This window comes from Lissotriton vulgaris, chromosome 7 (genome assembly GCF_964263255.1).
Source record: "Lissotriton vulgaris chromosome 7, aLisVul1.2, whole genome shotgun sequence".
Lineage (NCBI taxonomy): Eukaryota > Metazoa > Chordata > Amphibia > Caudata > Salamandridae > Lissotriton > Lissotriton vulgaris.
The window spans coordinates 332682615-332706257 of record NC_141695.1 but is presented as its reverse complement, the minus strand read 5'-3'; the positions used below and the strand labels follow the sequence as shown (position 1 = coordinate 332706257).

General features: G+C 45.9%; 1 protein-coding gene across 1 annotated transcript in view; it reads left to right on the top strand.

The window, feature by feature from the left end:
• PPFIA3 (PPFI scaffold protein A3) overlaps window positions 1–23643 on the top strand; it is an 838878-nt gene that overhangs the window by 468790 nt on the left and 346445 nt on the right. The gene's annotated exons all lie outside the window — the stretch shown is intronic.

The window sequence follows — 23643 nt, the reverse complement described above, 5'->3', positions numbered from 1 at the left end:
TTTGGGAGAAGTACATAGGTACCAGGCAAACTGGTTGGATGTGCCACAACTGAAAAGTCTGAATATGCAAGGTGTAATGAGAATCTTTGGTTCATTGTAGGAACCTTTTATTTTTTGTTTATTAGACATTTTAAAAGCACTTCTACACCAACTATAGGATTACGTTAGTTTAAATTAAAATTGAATTGATATATTGTATGAAGCTAAAGCTAGGATTAGGAGGTACTATGTGTGTAGTTGGAAATATCACTAGAGCTGATGTAGAGGACTCAAGGTTTGGAGCTGTGGCTGAAAAACAAATGTTTTTTCAGCTATAACAGTTCTGACATTTTGGTACTTTTAAGTACGCAGGAGTCCTTCTTCTGAATCCACAATGTCCCCCTGATATATCAAGCAGATTAGGCTGATTCCCAAAGATAACTTAAACTTACTCCAGTATTGGAACTTTCATAGATTCACATGCCTGAATCATTCCCCGTCGTCGAGACTGGAGTCTCTGGTACATAAAAAAGCAATGCTTAGCAGTAAAGCAAACGAAAAGGGGCGTAGGCCCATTTCCCCTTTGCAACCCATAACCGTTGTTATGTAAAAAGGACCAAACTTTTCCCTGAACCAATCAGAGCGCCTCACCCTCTAGAACCCTCTGAGAGAACCTCTTGCTCCTCAGATTTTCTACCGTACGTTGTGCTAGGGAGTCTCCTTTGAGCTCTGCTCAAACTCTTCAGTTCTACTCACTTTGACTGGGATTTGAGGTTGTCTCATTTTCCAAATTGGTTTATTTGAAGCTCCTCCTACTTCTACTACCATGGCTGACAAAGATAAAAAAGGACTTTTTAGAGCTTGTGCCACCTGCTCTAAGAAAAGGCTCTATACAGATGACCCTCATAAAGACTGCATTTACTGCCTTTATCCAGACCATCAGGCGAAGGATTGTAAGGTATGTCGTACCTTCTCCAATAAAACCTTGAGGGATCGTGAGAAAAGACTATTACTTTGGCTTCAGAAGGTGAAAGCCAGGAAGGAGATCCTCTCAAGTAATAGTGAGGAGGAGTCATCTTCGTCTAGGAGATCTCAAAAAAGGAACAGATCTCCTCAGGCTCATACCTCTGGTGAGAGACCTGAGAAGGCCCCTAAAAAGACCACTTCAGTGTATTCAGGGCGCAGTCCCTCAAAATCTCCTTCAGAAAAAACTAAGGAGAAGAAGGGTCATGCTTCAGAGGTGAAACATGTGAAGAAAACTACCTTAGAGCCTTCAAAATCTCCTCCCAGGGTCAAGATTACTATCAAAATCCATCCTCCACACCTTCTAAGGAGAAAGAGAAAAAATCTACATCGTCGACGGGAGCGTCAACGAGGAAAATGACATCATCGTCGACGAAAATGGCATCGTCGTCGACGAAACTTGAGGTAAAGACTGTTTCTAAGGCTTTATCACCGTCGACAATTCCACCGTCGACGTCAGTGTCGATGACGAGCCCTTTGACGGCAGCATTGACGACGACCATGGCTATGATCACATCGTCGACGGGATCGTCCACGGGACCGTCAACGACAGTGACTACAGCGTCGACGGTAGCGTCGAATACGAGGATATCCACGGCTATCTTGTCAACGGCAGCGACGACTATCTCGTCGACGTGCTCGTCAACGAGGGAAAAAACCCCAGAAAAGCGGTTTTTTGCCTGGAAAAGAACAATCACACCGGAAATTACATCTCCAAGTAAGGGCTCTTGCAATGCCCTGCTACGTCCGTAGCATTGTGTTCAACTCCGAGAATCCCGACTGTTTGTCCTTATCTGTGGAACGATCTCCATCAGTTAAATGAGGCCCGCGAGTGAATCTGCGGCCTTGGCGTGTCAGTTGCCGCTCGTGGTGCGATGACCATCGCAAGAGCCCGCTTTTTGAAAATGGGAGAGCCAGCTATCTTCCCTCACAGTGAGAACCCGGCTGGGTCCTCACGTGAGTCCTTTTATTTCCTTTCACCACATTGGGTCACGCCACTCACACTTTAGCTGCGCCATATGACATCAGATGTCCCCATACTTACAGTCCTGAAGAGACCCCCTCATACCTAGTGGGTCGAAACGTCGTCGGCAACCCTACAGATCAGACCTAACTACAGCCAGTGTAACCACACACTTAGGCTTTCGATAAATGAATGAATTTAATGGTTGATTTCTGTTTTCATGGAAACCACATATTGCACATTGTAAATAGTCACAAATGTTCTTTGTTTTCATGTTTCACTTGGGGGCACAACGCACATAGTGTAGCGCTTTTTGAATGTATGAAAGTGTTTTATGCTATTGAACTGTGTATATATTAAATCATCAAAGATCAAAACTGTGTAGATTGTCCCTTCTGCCCTCTGTTTTTAATAGGGTCTTTACAAAACCTATTGCCATTGTGCTTACCTATTATCATAACTGTGTATGTGTTAGCCACTAGAACCACTGTTTCTTTATATAAAGACAACAAATATAAAGCGCCTGCTGACGCTCCAGCTTGTCTTTTGGGTCAGCCCAAACCGGACTTGGTTATTACACAAGCGGCGCAACTTAAGTCAAGAAATCAGTCCGCTCCGATTATAGCACCCCCAGACAGAGTAGGTAGGAGGCTAGACAACGCGGGAAAGAGATTCTCCTCTATGTCGACTCTACTAGTAAAGGCTGCAAATGCCCTGGCTATTCTGGGAAGGTACGACAGGCAAATGTGGTGTGACTTTTCGCCATATATTGACCATGTAACAAAAGCGGAAAGGCAAGAAGCCAGGAAAATTCTACAAGAGGGGGAGAGGATTCGGCAGAAGTCATAGATTGCGCTATGGATATACCAACTTCAGCTTTCAGGTCTCTGGGAGGAGCAGCGGTACTGCGCAGACAAGAGTGGTTGAGAGCGACGGCGTTTAGACCGGAGGTCCAGAATAAGATCTTGGATATCCTTTTAATGGTGAATTGTTTGACAAGCATGTAGATGACACGCTACAAAGTATCAAAAAAGATACTGATACTGCTAAAGCATTTGGAACTCTACAATACAGAAAGGTTCCTTTTCGAGGCTCTAGGGGTAGGGGCCAGACGTCTTACAGAGGAGGATATCAGCAGGGGAGATATTCCTCTTACTCCACCTCATCTCAGCCCTACCGTCAGCAGTTTCAATAGCAACAATCAGGAGGTTTTACGAAATCAACTCCAAAAGGCAAAGGAGGTCGTCAGGGGACGACGCGACAATGACAACCTTCAAGTTCCGGCTACACCGTCTCTATGGAGATCGCATGCTCCCCTGGGGGGAAAGATTGCTTATTATTTTCGAAATTGGCAAGAGATAACTACGGACTAATGGGTCCTCAACATAATTCAATTCGGCCACACTCTAGAATTTCTACAGACACCTCCTTGTACGCCACCGATGCATCAGAAGGTCAATCATTTGCATCAAAATCCAGAAGGAGATTCGGCCAGTGCTCCGAAAGGGAGCAATAGAACCGGTGCTGAACTCCCAAAGAGGAAGGGGGTTTTACTCCCGATTTTTTTTCTAGTCAAGAAAAACATGCTCCAATGGCGTCCCATTCTGGATCTCAGATCCCTAAACACCTATCTCAAAAAGCAGTCTTTCAGAATGGTTTCTCTTCAGGACATCCTTATACTATTGAACCCAGGGGATCATATGACCACTTTAGACCTACAGGATGCATACTTTCACGTCCCCATCCATCCTTCACACAGGCAGTACCTTCGGTTCATGGTAGTCGGAAAACATTACCAATTCAAGGTACTGCCATTCGGCCTGAAATCAGCTCCAAGAGTGTTCACAAAGTGCCTGGCTCCAGTGGCGGCTGTTTTAAGGAAACAAAAACACCATTTATTTCCTTACCTCGACGACTGGTTAGTTAAGGCACCATCAGCAGCACTAGCCAGAGCGTCAACAAAGGCTTGCATAGACTTGTTTTCCAAGCTAGGTCTGACTACATGAGGAAAAATCATCCCTTCGACCAACAAGGCATATCACCCTTTTCGGAGCAATACTGGATACAGCGAAAAACAAGGCGTTTCCCTCCAAAGACAGACAGCTGAAAATTGTGTCTCTCTTCCAAGACTTTACAAAAAGAAAGTGTCTTTCAGTACGCAAGTACAAATCATTACTGGGAACAATGTCATCTTGCATTCCCCTTGTGCCTCACTGCAGGTTAAGAATGCGCCCGTTGCAAGAGCAGCTGGATCTACAATAGCGTCAAGTGGAGGGATCCTTCGAGGATGTAGTCCAGGTAACACCGGACATGGTTCAGGTAGCAACATGGTGGACACAGGAGCGGAATGTCTCACAAGGTCTTTCATTCCTTACAACACCATCCCCATTGATAGTGACTACAGACGCGTCCCTAGAAGGATGGGGAGCGTTTCTTCAAGACCTTCAAGTCAGCGGGTGTTGGAAGTTACACGAGCAGCAATTACACATAAACCTGCTAGAACTAAGGGCAGTCCGCTTCGCATTACTAGCTTTCCTACCAAGGATAAGAGGGTTGTCAGTGTTGATAAGAGCGGACAACACAACTGCGATGCACTACTTAAACAAGCAGGGAGGAACAAGATCTCTCTCCCTCTCTCAAGATGCCCAGGAAATATGGGAATGGGCGCTAAAGCAAGGGATATCCATGACAGCAGAACATCTCCCAGGGGATCAAAACATCAAGGCGGATACTCTCAGCTGGCTCAAGTTATCCTGCCACTAGTGGGAGTTAGACCAGAGAGTCCTAAACAACATTTTTTCAAAGATGGGGGAAACTAACAGTAGACCTCTTCGCAACAGGGGAGAACAAGAAATGCCGGTTCTTCGCAAGCTGGCTTCCCCAGAGGGGGGTCTTGGGGAATGCGTTTTCGATGGCATTGGCCGGCGTCTTTGCCTGCGCTTTTCCTCTGATTCCCCTCCTGCCGCGAGTGCTTGTGAAGATCAAGAAAGAACCGTGAAGGCTGATCCTGATAGTCCCATGGTGGCCCAGACAACACTGGTTCACTGAGCTTCTGCTGTTGTCGGAAGTCCATCTGATTTGCCTTCGACCAATACCATTGCTTCTGACGATGTCCCAGGGACAAGTACTCCATCCGGACCCGAAATCCTTACGCTTAGCGGTCTTTCTCCTTTGCACTGTGAGTTTCAACATCTAAATATCTCAGAACAATATAAAAACATCCTCTCGAAAGCTAGGGCGGATAGTACAAACAAAACCTACAGGATGAAATGGAAGAGATTTTGTTTCTGATTTAAAAAAAAACAAGATTCATCCTCTGACTGCGGCTCCTCATGAAATTATCCCATACATCTTGTATTTAGCCAAGTCTGGATTGGCTCACGCATCTATAAAGATGCATTTAGCCGCAATATCCCGCTACAGAAGGTCTGCCTCGGGTCCATCCTTATGGTCAGCAAGGATCATCAAGCAATTTATGAAGGGATTGTTCAGAGTTTTTCCTCCAATAAAGCCTCCACCACCGCTTTGGCGTCTAAACATAGTACTGTCACAATTGATGAAGCAGCCTTTTGAGCCTATTCACAGGGCAGATCTTAAATTCCTATCAAGGAAAGTGGCGCTTCTCATCGCTCTAACTTCAGCGAGATGAGTAGGGGAACTACAGGCTCTCACGATTCTGGATCCTTTTTTACAATTTAAAGAACACAGGATGATTCTTAGGACTAATCCTAAATTTATTCCTAAAGTACCAACTGACTGTCATTTAAATGAACCATTGGTTTTAAAACGCTTTTTTCCTCAACCAACAACAGCGGCGGAAAGAGTTTTGCATTTGCTGGCTGTCCAACGATGTCTCAAATTATATTTACAAGAGACTAAGAGCTTTTGCAAATTTTCACAGCTTTTCCTCGCTTTCAGCGCATCCAGAAAAGGCTTCCCTTTATCAAAACGTGGAATTGCCAGGTGGATTTCCAGTGCGATTGTCTACTGTCACCAAGCGGCTGGAAAACCTCTGAACGCACAAGTTTGTGCCCATTCAACGAGAGCAGTGTCCACATCCACTGCGTTATTTGCAGGAGTGCCGATCCAGGATATCTGCAGGACAGCAACCTGGACATCGACGCACACCTTCACCAGACACTACTGCTTGGAAGCAGCTGCAGAGACCGATGTGGCGGTGGGAGAAGCAGTGCTGAGAAACATCATCCAATAACGGTGAGCCCTCTTTACACCCCTCCGTCCTTTTTGTCTTGCTTGCAAAGGCACGTTTTTATTTTGCTATGTATGGTTTATTCATGCTGTATTATATAATGATGGGAAAAAGAGTGCAAATGTTCTTTGATACATCACTGCTCGCTATTCTGACTCAGGCATGTGAATCTATGAAAGCTCCAATACTGGAGTAAGAAAACAAGTTACTTACCTGTAACTGTAGTTCTTCAGTATTGGAAGCTTTCATAGATTCACATGCGACCCACCCTCCTCCCCTGAGAGGCTCACCTTGGATTCAGCTCGGAAAGTGTTGTATGCACAAGTGCACGAAATTCTGAGGAGCAAGAGGTTCTCTCAGGAGGGTTCTAGAGGGTGAGGAGCTCTGATTGGTTCAGGGAAAAGTTTGGTCCTTTTTACATAACAAGGATTATGGGTTGCAAAAGGGAAATGGGCCTAGGCCTCTTTCAGTTTGCCATACCGCTGGGCATTGCTTTTTTATGTACCAGAGACTCCTGTCTCGATGACTGGCAATGATTCTGGCATGTGAATCTATGAAAGCTTCCAATACTGGAGAACTACAGTTACATATAAGTAACTTGTTTTCTTCTGAGTAAATGTATTATTTTTTTGGCTATTTAAAAAATTCAAGTGTAAATTTAATCCAAAAGCGCAACTTACATGTCTTCCCTAAATTGAAGGACCTTGGGATTAGTCTCAAACTGCCAGGGCTACACACATAGGTAACTTGCTCATGTAAATTACTCAAAAGTGTAATTTACTCTAACATGTAAGTAACTTTACACTCAACTTTGTGAATAGCCAAAAGCAGTAAAGTTCCATGTGAACTTACTGATTAAAACTATTTATTTTCCTAAGGGAGCATTCTGGAGCTGTGAACAATGCGTTTAAAAGTGCCACAAAGTGATTCAAATGACCTCGCAACATCTAAAGATGCTGGCTCTTCATCTAAACATCTAAAATGCACTTTCAATTAATTGAAACATGGCTGAAAGTATACAACTTGGGTTCACCCTAGACGTCTTGATCATGATATCTTTGTTCTTTGTTGGCTCTATATCCATAAGTCTGAAGTATTCAAGTTTTGTCCGAGTCCTAAACTCACTGTTAAAACATTGTAGTCACTAGTGCAATTTGTGGTTACCATAAATGATAAAGCATATGGTGATCGTTTGAGGGAAAAACTAATACCATTGATTGTGCTAGCTGCACCTCCTCCGCAGAGAGTTGGTATCAAGGGCTCTGTTGATGTGGTCATATTTGATCAATACACTTGAGAGCCTTTCCATTTAGGATCATGTGTGAAATGTAATTGGCCCTCCCAAAGGTATTCTGAATCCCACATTCTGATTTTGATTCATTTTTACATAAATGCGTGTTATATTTTAAAAATAAGTTGCTGTGTCGGAGACTAAAACTGCTTCCAAGCGAACAATTGCAACAGTACCGTGATGATCAAAAAAATTCTAATAGAACTTAATTAACATTACGTTGAATGCCCCCTGAAATTGAATAAGCATTAGCTGATACTAGACCAAATCTAATTTAGACCATTTAACTTTTCTCTAACTCAAAATTGAAATAAACACAGCTAAACCACCCTGCGCCCGCCCCATACTGGAGTGTAACGACACAGGAGAGAGAAAGGAGAGAGAACCTTATGCTTGAGTGGGTTCAACAGCCCAGGTTTCCTGAACACAGATCATGTTGAATTTCTTAATGTGAGCAAACCAGTCTGGATTGTCCAACCTAGAGGCTAATCTGCTATGTTCTATGAGATTAGATGAAAACCCGTAACCTGTGAATGGTTTACTTTTGCTAGCTTATCATATCATATCATTATCGTGCCCCCCTCAATTTCAACGTAATTAAGTAACTAACGAGCAATCTAGAAGTTGTTGCCATTATGGGAAACCTGTAAACATTTATAATAATACCTTCAAATGGAAATCTGGATGGACAGAGTCGCTTTTTCAGCTGTAGTGTTGTGATCTAGGACCATAAAAATGTGCATAGATTTCTTATTGGACCATATAGTTGCAGGGCATATTATAAACAATTTTCAGCAGACTAAGCGCTACGATATTACAAACTTGCTAAAAATGCTTGCCTGAGTCTCACTGGTTTGGAGAAAGGGACAGTCATCCATTCCACATCATGGTGGACCTTAAATGCCATATTTTGAGGTTTTGCTATCTAAGAACAACTGAATCCTGAAGCGACACTAAAAGTCACCTTATTTATATAGATAGAACTAAAATGTCTACCAAATTAGCGATACCATATTGTGTATATGAATAAAACACACTACCAATCCTTATCATTACATATGGGCTTGTCTCCTTTAATAGAAAACACCTAATGCAGTGAAATAATTCCCATCAAAAGGAATATTGTTTGTGAGAGGCACGGAATGGCACAGCATGGTGCTTGCAGCATACTTGAAGGTTGTAAATGGATCATAGTTCATTTTATTTAGATTGGTGGCCTAATGGGTAGCCAATGTAAGTGTCTTAGTACTGAGCTTTTGTAATAAGGCTTTTTCATTAAAGTAATGAGTCATGCTTGGGCTATCCTACTTTTAGTGTTTATTTTTTAAATATTTCAGTTGTGTTTTCTCAGCATTTTCCAAACTTTTGAAATAAGTGATCATCAGTGTTTATTCAATTGACTGACCCCCAAAATAAACACAAACTGTTTATCCAGTCTACAGAACACGTTTTTTTGCAGTGATTGTAATGAAGCACATATTTAATTCAAAGGAGGAAGAATGAATGAATAGTGTACTTGTAGAACGCACTGCCACTACCAAAGGAGCATCCTGACACTAGCGGCAATGAGTGTGGGTACATAATCCAAAGTGACCTGAGAGGAGTATACATCAGAGGATGAGCGAATAACACAGCACATCAGACATGCCAAAAAGCCATGACTTGAGCTGCCTTCTAAACAGGGCTTCTGATTTGATGAACCTCAAATACCTTTCTACCCAAGACTGTGAAGGATTTTCCTCCTTGTGTTTTAAGTCTAAACGTGGGATGATTAAGCAGGTTGGCTTGTGAGGACCTAAGCATCCATAGAGTTTCATGGCGAGTGACTCTGAAGGTTAAGTATTTGGGTCCCAGTGCTCCATAAGCTCTGAAAGCAAATACAAGGATTTTAAAAAGAACCCTTTTGTGCACTGGCAGCCAGTGTAAAGCTTCCTGGGCTGCTTATGCAGAGAAAGGTTGGGGGAGTTTTGGTTCCAGTCTGGCTGCAGATAGTGTCGCCTGTGATTTCTGAATCGCTTGTTTAGAGGAACCTGCATACAAACTATTACAGTTGTCAGTCTAAATGTTATCAATGCAAAGGCTACTGGCTTCCTTGCAGATAATGGGAGGTACTCCAAGAACTTTTCCAATACATTTATGAGACTAAAACACATTCCTGCAACTGCTGTCACTTGTTGGCGAAATGACATAAGCATCACCTTTTACTCTGAGATTTTGCACGACCTCGACCATGGCCGGTGGTGGTGGAGGGGGAGTGGAGTTGGGCCACCATAAGGCCAGATAAAAGGAATTGGACTTCCCGATAGGGATGGCGATAATGCAGGGTATGTAGTGTTTTTTTCCATTGGCAATGTGTCCAATGGACCTCTCCTACACAGTTTTAAGCATTGAAAGTCTATATCACACTCTCACTCACATCTCATTCCTTAATCTCTGCTGATGGGGGAGGTTCTGGTCCATGAGGAAGCATCCAAACAGACTTTCTGCATACTCCTCAATGCACATGCTTTTATATAGCATTATAGAAAATGTAAAGCACCCTGCATAATTTGGGTTAATTGCACCCTGGAAAGGCCAAAGAGGTCTATTTCAGATAAAAGGTACTTGTGTATTTAAAGTGACCCGCAAAACATCCAGCTTATCCCACCTCTCACTGTGCCCTACAGCAAAGTATTGTGTGGGGCACAGGAATTTCTCACATTTGCTCATCTAGGGAAAGATACGGAATATATTCCACTCCGTACACCCTTCACGTACAAGTATGCAGGAAATAGGGAATGACACCCTCTAATCACCCATAAAGTGGGATGCCTCGTCCATTCATAAAACACCAACTGTGTAAAGGTAGTGCATGCACAACCTGAATCATCAAATTGGAAAATTGATGGACTTAAACCTAGCCCTCCGAATAGGATTTAGGTGGGAATGTGGGCCACCTAAATCAATTACATAGAGATTTGTCATTCGCACTCCACAACAGCTCCTTGATAACACAAACACCCCCTTTCTAGTTAGTTGAGTGTTGTGGAAACTCATCGATTGTCCTGTTTGTCAGGAGATTGGACCACTCGACATGCCCTTTTTCTGCAATAGTCTTATCTGTCTTTCTACCCTTGTTTGCCTCCTCTGCTGCCCTTGTTATTCCTTTATTTCTCGGAGTACCCACAGTTGTTTCCATAAGCAAAAAAACAGATGATGGACAAAATGCTGAACAATGCAACATTCATTCCCAGTCAAGAGATCTGGGTTTAATCCATTGTTTTTTTGCTCACCTCGCCACACCAGTTTGGGCACAGTCGTATGCAAATCAGTATTGACCCTGCTCATGGAGCAGTCCAGCCTAACTTGTCAGGCCAGGTCCTCCTTGGACCGGAAACAAGCATCCTGGAACCGGTTTCAGGGTATCACTCTTCATCAGCCAAGCTAGCTTGAATCCAGTGGTACAGTGAGAAGGGGACCCACGTCTGGGCATACCCTTCCCACTTACGGCGACAAAAGCAAAAAGAACAGATGATGGACAGAATGCTGAAAAATGCAAACATTAACACCCAGTCAAGAGATCTGGTTTTATCTATCGTTTTTTTGCTAACCACGCCACCCCAGTTTGGACCTACTTATATGCAAATCATTAATCGTGTACTGTGCCGACGGCTCCAACCTCGACTCCGGTGGGGTGTCATGGATCAGATTTTGTATCAGCACAGGTACCACCAACGTCACCTTCCCCGGCACGTGGCCAGAAGTCGATGCTCCCGCCTGCGCATACTGGTAGCACATGCCCCATTCTGATCCCCAACAACTCAGAATTGTTGTTGAAGGGGCCCAGAGGCTCTAAGTCGTTGCCTGAATGTTTTGAGGAGGTTTCAGGCATGGGAGAAGAGTGGGATGGGTCACTGCACCCTTTAGAAACCCAGTTAGATGCTGTTGAGGAATTGGATGGGTATGAGAAGCTTGCGGAGGCCAGTGAACTTGACACCTCTCCAGATGCTGGTATGTTCTCTCCATCTACTGTGGCTATAGAGGAGGGAGCTTCTTATGCTATGGCGGTGAAGGGGACAGCAAAGGCCCACGACCTGGAGCTGCAGTTGGTGCAGGTCAAGACTAACTTCTTGACCGAAGTGCTTCAGTCTGGGGTTTCCTCATCTGATCCCCTTTTGCCCTTTAAAGAAGCATTGACGGATGTCCTTCTAGCCTCGTGGTCCAAGCCTAGCACAGGACCATAGCATGCAGCCATCGCACTGCCCCGGGTGATCCAAGTTTCCTCAGCCAACATCCTACCCCTGAGAGCTTGTTGGTGCAAGCTTCAACATTTCAAGGCACGTTCCCATCTGCCCCTATGGACATGGAGTCCAAGAGGATAGACGCACTTGGGAAGAAGATGTTTTCTTCCGGCAGACTAGCATGTGGTTGGTGAACACTGCATGCCTTTTGGGCCGTTTCTCGCATACCTTATGGGAAACGGTTGTGCAAGTGCTGCCATGGGTCCCGGAAAAGGCCCTGGCTGTGCTCTCTCAAGCAGTGAAAGATGATAGAGATGCAGCAAAGTTCACCATTGGGTGTGGTCTGGATACAACTTACATGCTGGGCAGAGCGGTTTCTTCGACGGTGGCTAAGAACATCTGGCTTCTCGGGGATATCAGAGCCACCTCAGGGACATGCTTTTCGATGGGACGCGTCTCTTCGGAGAGAAGGCAGACTCTGCGCTGAAGCACTTCAAGGACTCGTGGGCTATGGCCAGGTCCTTGGGCCTTTCAGTGACTTCTCATCCCCAGTCTGCCTTTCGCCCCTTTTGTGGCAATGGAAGGGGCTTTCAACCACATCAGCTATAATCTAAGCACCGTCCTGCACAGACTTCCTAAGTTGTGCGAGGACGTGGACACAGTGAATTGCGACCTCATGGGAATGAGAAGAGGTTACGGCTATCCTGGTCAAGGAGAGGGTTCCAATTTCTGAAGTAGGCAGAGGTTGTTATTCTCGCTACTTTCTGATACCCACAAAGAACAAAGGGCTTTGTCCTATTCTAGAAATACTGACCATCAATCTCTTCCTCAAAAAGGAGAAATTCAAGATGCTCACGTTGGCTCAGGTCTTGTCTGCCCTTGACCAAGCAGACTGTCTGGGCGCATTGGTCTTGCAGGGTGCGTATTTTTATATCACCATCCTGCCAGCCCACAGGAGTTACCTGCGGTTCAAGGTAGGCCACAAATCAATTTCAGTTCGCTGCGCTACCGTTTGGCCTTGCAAGCGCCCCTTGGTTGTTCACCAAGGTGATGGCATTGGTTGCAGCTCATCTGCACAGATTCGGGGTTCCAGCCTTCCCCCTACCTCAACGACTGGGTGTTGAAGGTGTCCTTGCCCCAGACTTTAGTTTCCCCCCTCCGGACTAAGGTGGACCTCCTGCATTCACTGGGGTTCACTATAAATGTGCCAAAGTCACACCCTACTCCTTCTCAGACGCTCCTTTTCATCTGAGCTGTCTGGACACAGTTCAGGTTTGGGCTTATCCTCCCGAGCAGTGAGCCCAGGATATTCAGGTTATGATACCTATGTTTCAGCCTCTATCCTGGATTTTGGTGAGAATGACTCTGAGGCTGCTGGGCCTCATGGCCACCAGCATCCTGTTGGTAAATCATTCCAGATGGCATATACGGGCTCTGCAGTGGGACCTGAAGTTCCTGTGGGCTCAGCATCGGGGGAATATCTCCGACATGGTCCAGATATCGAAGGGAACTGCAATGGACCTGCAGTGGTGGCTAACGAACCACAATTGGGTCAGAGACAAACCCCTCTCCCTTCCTCAACCTGATCTCACAGTGGTGACAGATGCATCACTCCTGGGATGGAGTGGCCATTTGGGAGAGGTGGAGATCAGAGTACTCTGGTCTCCAGCAGAAACAGGGCTCCACATCAACTTGTTTGAGCTCCGGGCAATCTGATTGACATTGAAAGCATTTCTTCGCTCTGTCAAGGGGAAGTTAGTGTAGTTGTTCAGACAACACGACAACAAGCAGGACGGAGTGGGATCTTGGACCCTTTGTTAAGAGGCCCTGCGCCTCTGGACATGGCTGGAACAGTAAAGCATATCCCTGGTGGTTCAACACATGGCAGTTTCTCTGAATGCCAGGGCAGACAAACTCAGCGGTTGATTCCTAGCGGATCGCGAATTCAGTCTCCAGGTGGAGGTCGCCTAAGGTTACTTTCAGAAGTTGGGAGGACTTTGGTTACATCGGTTTACCTCCGAAGAGTACTTGCAATGTCAACAGTATTGCTCAGGAGTTTGCAAGGCAGCTATCACTCTGCTACGCTTTTCGTCGCGAGTGGAGCTTAGGCCTCCTGTATGCCTTTCCACCCCCATACTGCTTCTACCAAGAGTTTTCAAGAAGATCAAGAATCACTGGGCCCAAGTCATTCTTGTGGTTCCGGACTGGGCACAGAGAGCCTGGTATCCAGAGCTTGTTGCAATGAGCATCGATCCTCCGATCAGGCTGTCCCTTCGGGAGGATCTTCTGTTGCAGCAGCAGGGTAGGGCCTTCCACCCGGACCCGTCAACTCTCGGCCTCCTTGTTGATAGCTTTTCATTTTGTTTCTCAAAACAGATTTTTTAGAATTTTCTGCCACAATATGGCCCGAGGACCCCAATTCCCACATATACAAGGCAATACATATAGGTATGGCATTTTTATCTATGTCGATACATATCAAAGATAAAATACCATTCAACAAAACAACTAAATGTGCAGTGTCCCGGTAGTAGCTCCCCTGCACCCAAACGTCCCCGACACATATAAACTGCACAGCTGTCTAATATGCCAGTATCACTTATTTGTTTATTATTTATTTGAAAAGTTTTATATAGCGCTGACTAGACCCGGCGGTATCGGAGCGTTTTACATGAGGCTTATCCAGATTCATTCTCCAGTTGGATTGCCACATAGGTCTGAGGCTCCAGAAGAAAACCGCGATACTCAGCCCACCGTTGCCAAATCTTGGGATGCTTCTATGGGCATTCCCGAGCCTTGAATATCGGTAGCTTAAGGCCCATGGAAAAGTCCATACCCTACTTCCATACATCCAGCAGGGGAGAGGAATCGGCTTTCCATAGCCTGACGATGTCCTGTTTTGCAAGGGTAAGACCCAGAAACAACAGATGTTTTTACCTATTGCCCCGAATCTCCTTGGTGGTATGTAGGGGGATTAATTACGGGGACATTGGGAGATAACAGGCCAGAACCTCGATCAACAATGTCATGACCCCCCGCCAGAACCTTGCAAGCGAGCTGTATGACCATAATGTGTGGAGAAAGGTGCCCTCTCTTTTGCCGTATTGTAGGCTTGTGGGAGAAGCCACAAGCCTGCCATAGAGATATGCGTGGAGAGAGGTGTCCCGTTATCCAACATATAATGCATAAGTGGGATTGTTCCTTATGCTGTGCCACCATTCTTTATTCATCTGCAGGTATGCAGCTGCATGTTAGCACTGAATGTCTGCGGCTGCGATGCCACCGCAGTAGGTGGGCAGTAAGCAGGTACGTAAAGCTACTCTCACCGCCCCCTCTCCCAACCCCCTCTTTCCACAGGAATTTGCCCAATAGTGCTTTCGCCTGCCGGAACCAGGCTGCGGCGACCTGGAATGGGTGATACTGCAATTGGTATAATAGGCGGGGAATGGAGACCGTCTTAAAGATAGCGGATCATTCATAAAGCGAAAAGGGCAAATGTGACCCAGATTTCACCTCTGCCTTTATTTGTTCTATCAATGGAGCTAAATTATGCTACAAGGAGATAGGTTGAGAGGCAGACAAGAAGACACCAAGGTATCACAATCCCTCAGTGACGATAGTCCGGTCAGACGACCATGTACTGTAGTCTTGTGCCCTCCGTAATGGCCAAAGAATAGATTTGTTTGCATTCATATTTAGACCAGAAATTTCTCCGAACACCTGCATGATACGAAGGAACCGAGGGCCTGTTGTATGGGGGTCGGTAACGAAAAACAAGACATTATTCACATATAGTGTGATGCTGTTAGAAGACCACCTCTGATCATTCAAAACCTTAAATGAAGGCATTGCTTCTGACCCATGCGGCCAGTGGCTCCATGGATAAGGCATATAAAAGTGGGGACAGCCCTGACGAGTACCGCACCGGGTAGGAAGCCGGGAAGAGATTGAACCAGCCAGTATATAGTAGATGGACGAAAGATATAAAAATCGGGGGCCACTGTTAAAGCATCACAGGAGCGCAAACAAGTAAGTCCAATTGACTGAGTCAAAGGCTTTATCGATGTCTGCTAGTAACAAGGCAGCCTTGTGTCCCAGGCAATCTACTGCAGCTATGGCATTATGAGCGCAGTGGATGTTATGATGTGTTTCACCTCGGTGCATGAAGCTTTCTTGGTCTGGGTGGACTAGGTCAGTTACGTGGGGCATGAGTCGGTTGGCCAGGGTTTTGGTGAGTAGTTTGGCTTCTACTTAAAATACGGAGATCAGACCGTATGAGGAGTGATGGTCCGGGGTTCTGCCCGGTTTGAGAAAAACCACTACTTCAGCGTGTCTCAAGTTCGTAGGTAGCTTCTTCTCTTTCAGATCAGTTTGTATATCCTTGAGATAATAGGCACCCAGTTGCAGCATATATGCCTTAAAGAATTCACAGGGAAAACCATTGGGACCCGGAGCCTTGCCTTGGCACAGGTCAGCTAGGGTGGTTGCTAATTCTTTGACTGTGAGGGGGCCGTCAAGTATCAACCTAGCCATATCTGACAGGGCCTTCGGGGGTAGGTCATCAAGGAATTTCTGTATTAGGGCCTCTGGCAGCATGTTGCTATTAGCATATAGTGCTGTGTAATATTCGGTAAAAGTATTAGTGTGGGATCGGTGAGTATATCAACGTTGGGGTCTCGAATATTGGAAATATGAATGGCTTTAGAGCGTTTTGGCACAGCCAATCCAGAGATTTGCTGGACTTGTCGCCCCATTGATAAATCCGGCTACGGAAAGCCAGCCAGGTGGTTCTTGCTTCTTCTAGCAGTTCCTCTTGATACAGCTGTTGCGCTAGGGTTAGCTGACGACGCCCTGGGCCTCCATCTACCTCCCAACTCTTCTGTGCCAGGGTCATGATGCTGGTCTCCATCTGCTAAAGGTGCTCTCTTGTGTTGTTTGCACCTAGCAGTGCATAATTCAATATCAACCCCACCTAGGGTCAGCTTCATGACCCCCCATAGAATCGTAGTCGAGGCAACACTCGCCGTATTGAGGGCAAAGTATCTAGTCCAGGCCAGATACATGTTCGTCCTGTTTTTCTGGTCTTGCAAAGGCCAAGGGGAATGGCGCCAGCGGAAGGGAGGATAGTCTGGGCCTACCCAGGGTCCCAGCTACACCAGAGATTGGTCCGAGAGGTCCCATGGCAATATTACTGATTCAGACTCTGCGAATATAACTAGATGATACAAACAGATGGTCGAGCCTAGAGAACGACCCATGGATGTAGGAGTAGTGTCTAAAGCCATGTTCAACCCAGTGGAGCTACCTCCAGACATCTACCCGCTCCATTCCGTCAGCCAGGGGCCTCACTTGCGACTCGTGCAACCCCTCCGAACCTCCTGCAGCTCTCCATCTGTTGTGAATGGAATACATAATGTCATTCTAACCCCCCAACACTGCCATTTCACCAGGAATGCCAACCCAGATATTCATCAATTGCTACACCAGGGCCTGAGTGAGGGTTTGCGGGGGCATATACGCTGCTCATGGCCACTAGTTCTCTGTAAATTGAACCCGTCACGAAAACATATCTACCCTGTGTGTCTACCCATGAGCGCGAAAATTGAAAGGGAACTCTACAGTGGATCAGGATGGCTACGCCTCAGGAGCCTCCAGCGAACCGTGAGTGGAAGGTTTGGTCTTAGCCAAATCGGGACAGACTGGGAGTTCTAGAGCCTAGGAGGTGTGTGAGAAGCTGGCCTGGTATATGATGTCCACTAATGTAAGTGGGCACCTTGTACCAGTCCAGACAACCCTTATGGTGATTTAAGAGGCCTTAGAAAGCTCTCTAAGTGGTAGCCGCGAGAGTAGCCTTCAGCCTCTTGAAGTGTAAAGCAGCTTGTTTTACTAGTATGCAATCTTAGTCTATATTAAATGAAAAAGAACCACACAAAGTATTTATAAAAATATGTATTTATTGTATAACACTATCTAGTACGTTACAGTTTCTCCCACACGGAGATACACAAAGCACACAATACTTTAGCTTAGAAATCACAGTAAATAGCACTAATACACAGTGTGCCCCGGCGGGGACCAAACCGTATACTAAGAAAGTGGTATAAGAATCCCAATTCGAGTCTGGACAATGTTGAGGACGTAGAATTACTAGGGACCCACAGAACCACCCAAGGTAAGTAGAGAGAGACCCCACGGAGAGCATGTGCAGTGTGAACACGACCGCGTGCTCTGTACAAGTCTATGTGCAAGTCTCAGTTGAATTTTTAAAGATTAGGGACCCTTCCCAGTGGACCCTGAAGAAACCCCGTGAACAGCAGAAGGTTGTAGAGCCACCCTACCCGTGTGTACCTTGATACCCAAGTTACCTATCACATGGAAGCCAGGTGCATATGTGTGAAGTGGCGTCGGCAACTGCAGTCGAACCCATTGTAAGACTTCAGGAAAGTGCTACTGCTGGAAGAGGATAAAGTGTTCGGAGGAATCCAAACGTGGATTCTTGAAGAGGAGTACCTGGAAGCAGAGGCGACAGAGTCTGTCACTCAGGGGTGACCAGGTGACTTGGAAGAAGAATGCCCTCCGATGTCAGGTGCTTCAGGCAAGCTGTTAATTACCTTGACTCTGCAGCTGTGAGGACCAGGCGACTCTGTGGAAGGACAGTACCTGAATACCAGCTGTCCTATGAAGGATGACGAGTGCTGAGGGGTCGGTGTCTGGCTGGAGCACCAACAAGCCTTGGCAAATGCAACCCCACAAAGTTGAAAAGGTGCAAAGTTGAGACCAGCAAGGTCCAGGAGACTCACCACAAGCAGGAGAGTCAGGGCAGGCCCAGAGCAATCAGGGGAGCCCAAATGAAACCAGTGTGACCCTCAAGTTGACCCACTGGCTGGAGACACTGGAGTCGTGAGAGGACCTCAAGCAGCTCACCAAAAGATGCAGGCTATGATGCACACGATGTTGTGTGGCTGATGATTCTGGTCACTCGAGGTGCTCGAGGTTGGGACTACTTGGGCCCGAAGATCTTCTTGCAAAGACGACAACAAGTCTTTACAACTGCAAAGGGACTCTGTACTCAGGGGTTTGGTTATTGCAACCCCCACGAGGACTACTGGCCTCAAACTTGGTGAGAGGGTAGAGCAGGCCTCGGGAGCTGTGGAAAACCACCACCTGGATTGCAGAGCCCACGGAGTCTGGAGGAGTTCAGGATCTGCTGACTGGCCAACTTAGTTATGGTGCCTACAAATGTAGGGGAGTGACTCCTTCACTCTAAGGGAGTTTACTCCGGTTGTCCTTGATGCTTCACAGGTCTTGGAAGGTTCCTTATGAGGCACAGGCACAGACGATGCAGCAGACTGGAAGGTAGACTAAGTCGGGCCCAAACGAAGTCCAGCGAATTCCAGAGTGCCCAGACGGTAGAAGTGCAATAGTGTCCGATCTGAATCTTATCCAACGGAGAATCTAAAGACCTACACCCAGGTAAGCCCTTAAGTACCTTAGGGAAAGGGTTAGGAAGATTCAGGGGAGGGTCGAGACATGGGGGAGGTTATTCCTATGTCCTTTGTCCAGTTTTGCACCAGAGTGGGAGCCAAAAGCTCCCAGGACTGGTTTGAACTGGACAATGTACAGGGACACTAAATGTGCCCCTCATGTAGACTTTCTGGCGCTGGCAAGCACACCCACCCAGCCCAAATACACTGAATCCTGTCTGGGAGGTGGTCACAACTCCCTGTGATAGGATGCCTATTGTACCAACTTCCTCTGCTCGAGCTTGGCTCAGCAGCAGGAGGGCAGGAGGGCAGGAATGTGTGTCTGGTTGGCAGCAACCGTTCTGTGTTGACCGGGCCAAGAAGGCTGGGACCGGGAACACTGAGAGCCTAACGGAGGGCTCTTCCGGTGCTTGGAGTCATACTCCCAAACCGTTTACAGTGTGAGGGTACGATTCCAACATGTTTTATACCAAACATGATAGGATTAGTTGGAGCTGTTTTCGAGATGGTGATTGCGCAGTGCCCCTCTATATAGTATATGGCTGCTTTACTGACAACCCGGGAGAATGGACTCCGTAGGCTGCAGGGGTGTCCTACTCATGCAGGGGCACCATATCAGAACCAAGCACCTGGCCTCAGGATGATAAAGACCTGCTATAGGGTTGACTTGTAGGTTTTAAGTACAGTGACCCAAGATATAGAAAACCTATATCTTAGTAAGGGGTGCAAGCACCGACTTACACAGGCTGCAATGGCAGGCCTGTAGTTCTAATTTGAATGGGCTCCCATGGGTGGCATAAGACATGCTTTAGCCCATGGGGGACCTCTGAGGTACCTATGCCCTGGGTACATGTGTACCATATACCAGGGACTGACAAGGGTACCCCAGTATCCAATCTGGGATGTACCTAAGTACTGAATTCACCAATTTAGGGAGAACACAGATAGACTGGGGTCCTAATTAGCAGGATCCCAGTCAGACTAGCGAAAAACAACATCACATCAAGCAAAAAGTGGGGGTAACCATAAGAAGCAGATCCTACTTTCCTACAAGGTGTGTTTCTTGTAGTATGAAACAAAAAGCCCTATTCAGCCTGCATGATATAATTCTCAAACTCTGTAACTAATGGGGCCACACATCATATTGGCTCACCAAAGAAATTTTAATATATATTACTGTGTTACAGGTCCGGACATGCCTTAGAATACAAACATGAATGTGTACAGACTCACCCACATAGAAAAAATATGTGAGAAAGCCAGGAAAGTACCTCACGGACGTAACACCCGAGGGGGTTCCCGGTTTGTTAATCACCGGTATACCCGCTTCTCATCATCGTCTACTTTCCTGGCTAGGAGGATGAAACAAGTGCAAAAGAGATGTGCACCAGACAGAATAGAGAAGAAGACAGACAAGGAGTGTACAGTTACACTTCCTAGTGGGACAGACAAAGTTATTGAAAGCAGAAGTGCCCACACCCAACAAACAAAAAAATTAAAAATGTGTAGTTTGGCTGGCTGAGTCGATTTTATTCTGGTGCTGCCAAACTCCACGTTTAAAAAATGGTTCAACTGATGCCATAAGTTTTTACGACTGGACCGACATGTTTCATTGCCTTGTCTTTGGCAACTTCGTCAGGGCAAATAGTTGGGTCTCTATTCACAATCCTCCACCTTTCATATGAGGACCTGTACACATGCATATATTAAAACAGACAAACAGAGCACAGCAGTGGTTATTTGTTGGGTAAATATAGGAGGCCACAGCACACAACACCACCCCATTGCCGGTGGCTGCATAGTACTATCATTACCTTATGCTCGAATGTGGTAATCATACCCTCGAGCATCAGTAGACGGAGTGTCACAGATCACAAATCCGTCATGGAAACTCCGAGATGTGAGTTACCTGTGCAAAAACATATAATGATGCCATTCCTAAATTATAGTGGATTTGTATGGAAAAAGTTATTATTCATCCGGATGTATAAGCATAGTGAGGGGTTGCTGTGCTCTGTTTGTCTGTTTTAATATATGCATGTGTACAGGTCCTCATATAAAAGGTGGAGGATTGTGAATAGAGACCCAACTATTTGCCCTGATGAAGTTGCCAAAGACAAAGCAATGAAACATGTCGGTCCAGTCGTAAAAACTTATGGTATCAGTTGAACCATTTTTTAAACGTGGAGTTTGGCAGCACCAGAATAAAATCGACTCAGCCAGCCAAACTACACATTTTTAATTTTTTTGTTTGTTGGGTGTGGGCACTTCTGCTTTCAATAACTTTGTCTGTCCCACTAGGAAGTGTAACTGTACACTCCTTGTCTGTCTTCTTCTCTATTCTGTCTGGTGCACATCTCTTTTGCACTTGTTTCATCCTCCTAGCCAGGAAAGTAGCCGATGATGAGAAGCGGGTATACCGGTGATTAACAAACCGGGAACCCCCTCGGGTGTTACGTCCGTGAGGTACTTTTCCTGGCTTTCTCACATATTTTTTCTATGTGGGTGAGTCTGTACACATTCATGTTTATATTCTAAGACATGTCCGGACCTGTAACACAGTAATATATATTAAAATTTCTTTGGTGAGCCAATATGATGTGTGGCCCCATTAGTTACAGAGTTTGAGAATTATATCATGCAGGCTGAATAGGGCTTTTTGTTTCATATTCGTTGAGTCGGGGGCTGCCCTATATAGCCTTTCTCCCCCTGACATCCCTTTTTGAATAAGTGTTTCTTGTAGTACCAAAACATCCAGCCCGAGACGTTTAGCCTGCCAGAGTACCGCCCCCTGCTTCACTTTGTTCAGGATACCCCGAACATTCCAGCTGGTGATTTGGAGCCTACCACGTGAAGTACTGGCATTAACATTTGTCATCTAGGTGGGTGTCTAAGGGCCATGGTCTGCGCATGGTCGACCCATGAGAAGCACTTAAATCGCGCACTGGGGACAAAGCACAAGTAACAATAGAACATTCCCAATCACCAAGACAGTTGATAGCTTTTGACCTTCCTCCCGAAGTCTGTTAGGGTTTTGGTGGCCAGGCGTCCCTCCACCAAGAGGGTATTCGCCTGCCGTTATAAAAAAATTTGAAAAATATTGTACAGAAATGTTTATTGACCCTCTGTCTGCCTCGCTTTCTGATATTCTTCTCTTTAATCTTACCCTGCCCAGCAGGGCACTGCTCTAGGTACTCTCAAGGGTTATCTTTCTGCTCTGTTGGCTTTCCTGTGGGTTCCTGACCAACCCTCTTTAATCAAGTCCCCTATTGTAAATATGTTCTTGAAAAAACTTTTACATATGTTTCATGCTACTCCCTTCATTATGCCTCAGTGGGATCTGAACCTAGTTCTCACTTACCTCATATATGCTTCCTCTGAGCTGCTACATAATTGTCCCCTCAGGTTGCTTACCATCAAAACAGCATTTCTAGTTGCAATATCATCTGCCCGGAGGATGAGTGAGCTGTAGGCTTAATCATTGAAGCCTCCCTATCTCATGATATTCCCAGATAGGGTGATGCTTCGTACCGAGCCTCTTTCCTTCCTAAGGTGACCATTCCATCTGGGTCAGTTGGTCACACTGTCCACCTTTTATACTCCTCCACATCCCTCTAAGGTAGAGGAGCCTCTATTTTGCGTTGGGTCGCTAACTGTATTAAGAACTTCTATACCCTGGCTAAAAAGCAGCCTCTTGCGGGCTTATGAGCCCATTCCACCAGTGGGAAGGCTGCAACCACGATGTTGGCTCGTGGGGAGTGCCTGTCCTGGACAGCTGCCAGGCAGCAAAGTGGGCTTTCCTGCACACGTTTGCTTAACACTACTGCCTGGACAGTCCGTTCCACAGGGATGGGCAATTTGCCCATTCAGTCCTACAGGACATTTTAGTCTAGTCATTTGTCCACAGCCCACCACCAGGAATATGGTTTGGATATCTATTCAAAGGTAAGGAATCTGCAGCTAGAAGTCTCAATCAGCTGAACAAGTTACTTACCTTCGGTGCCGCATTATTTGGTAGAGACAATCTAGCTGCAGATTCCTTACAGACCCACCCATGCCCCCCGCTCTACGGACTAATTTATTGGACTACGGTTGCTCCCTTTCGAGGCCTTAGTTTGGGGACACACTAGTCAGTTCAGTTAATGGCGTGAAAAGTAACTGACGTCCGCATGCTTGGGTTGTGCATATACAGGTGACTGCAATGTCACATCCGATGCCAAGCAGAAATGAAGTGAGCCACCTGACGGCATGCAGGGGTACTGTTTGCTGAAAAGTTCCTGGATCCAGTCTGACACCTGTGAAATTCAAAGGTAAGGAATCTGCAGCTAGATATTAAGGTAAGTAACTTGTTCATCACCCCTAGGGTGGGCCCTATACACCCCATAGTGTCAGGCCTCGAAAAATCATGAAAATGTTACTAGAGGTCTAGTAACTTTTTTTTTTTTATAAACTTTATTTTTTGATATTTTGTA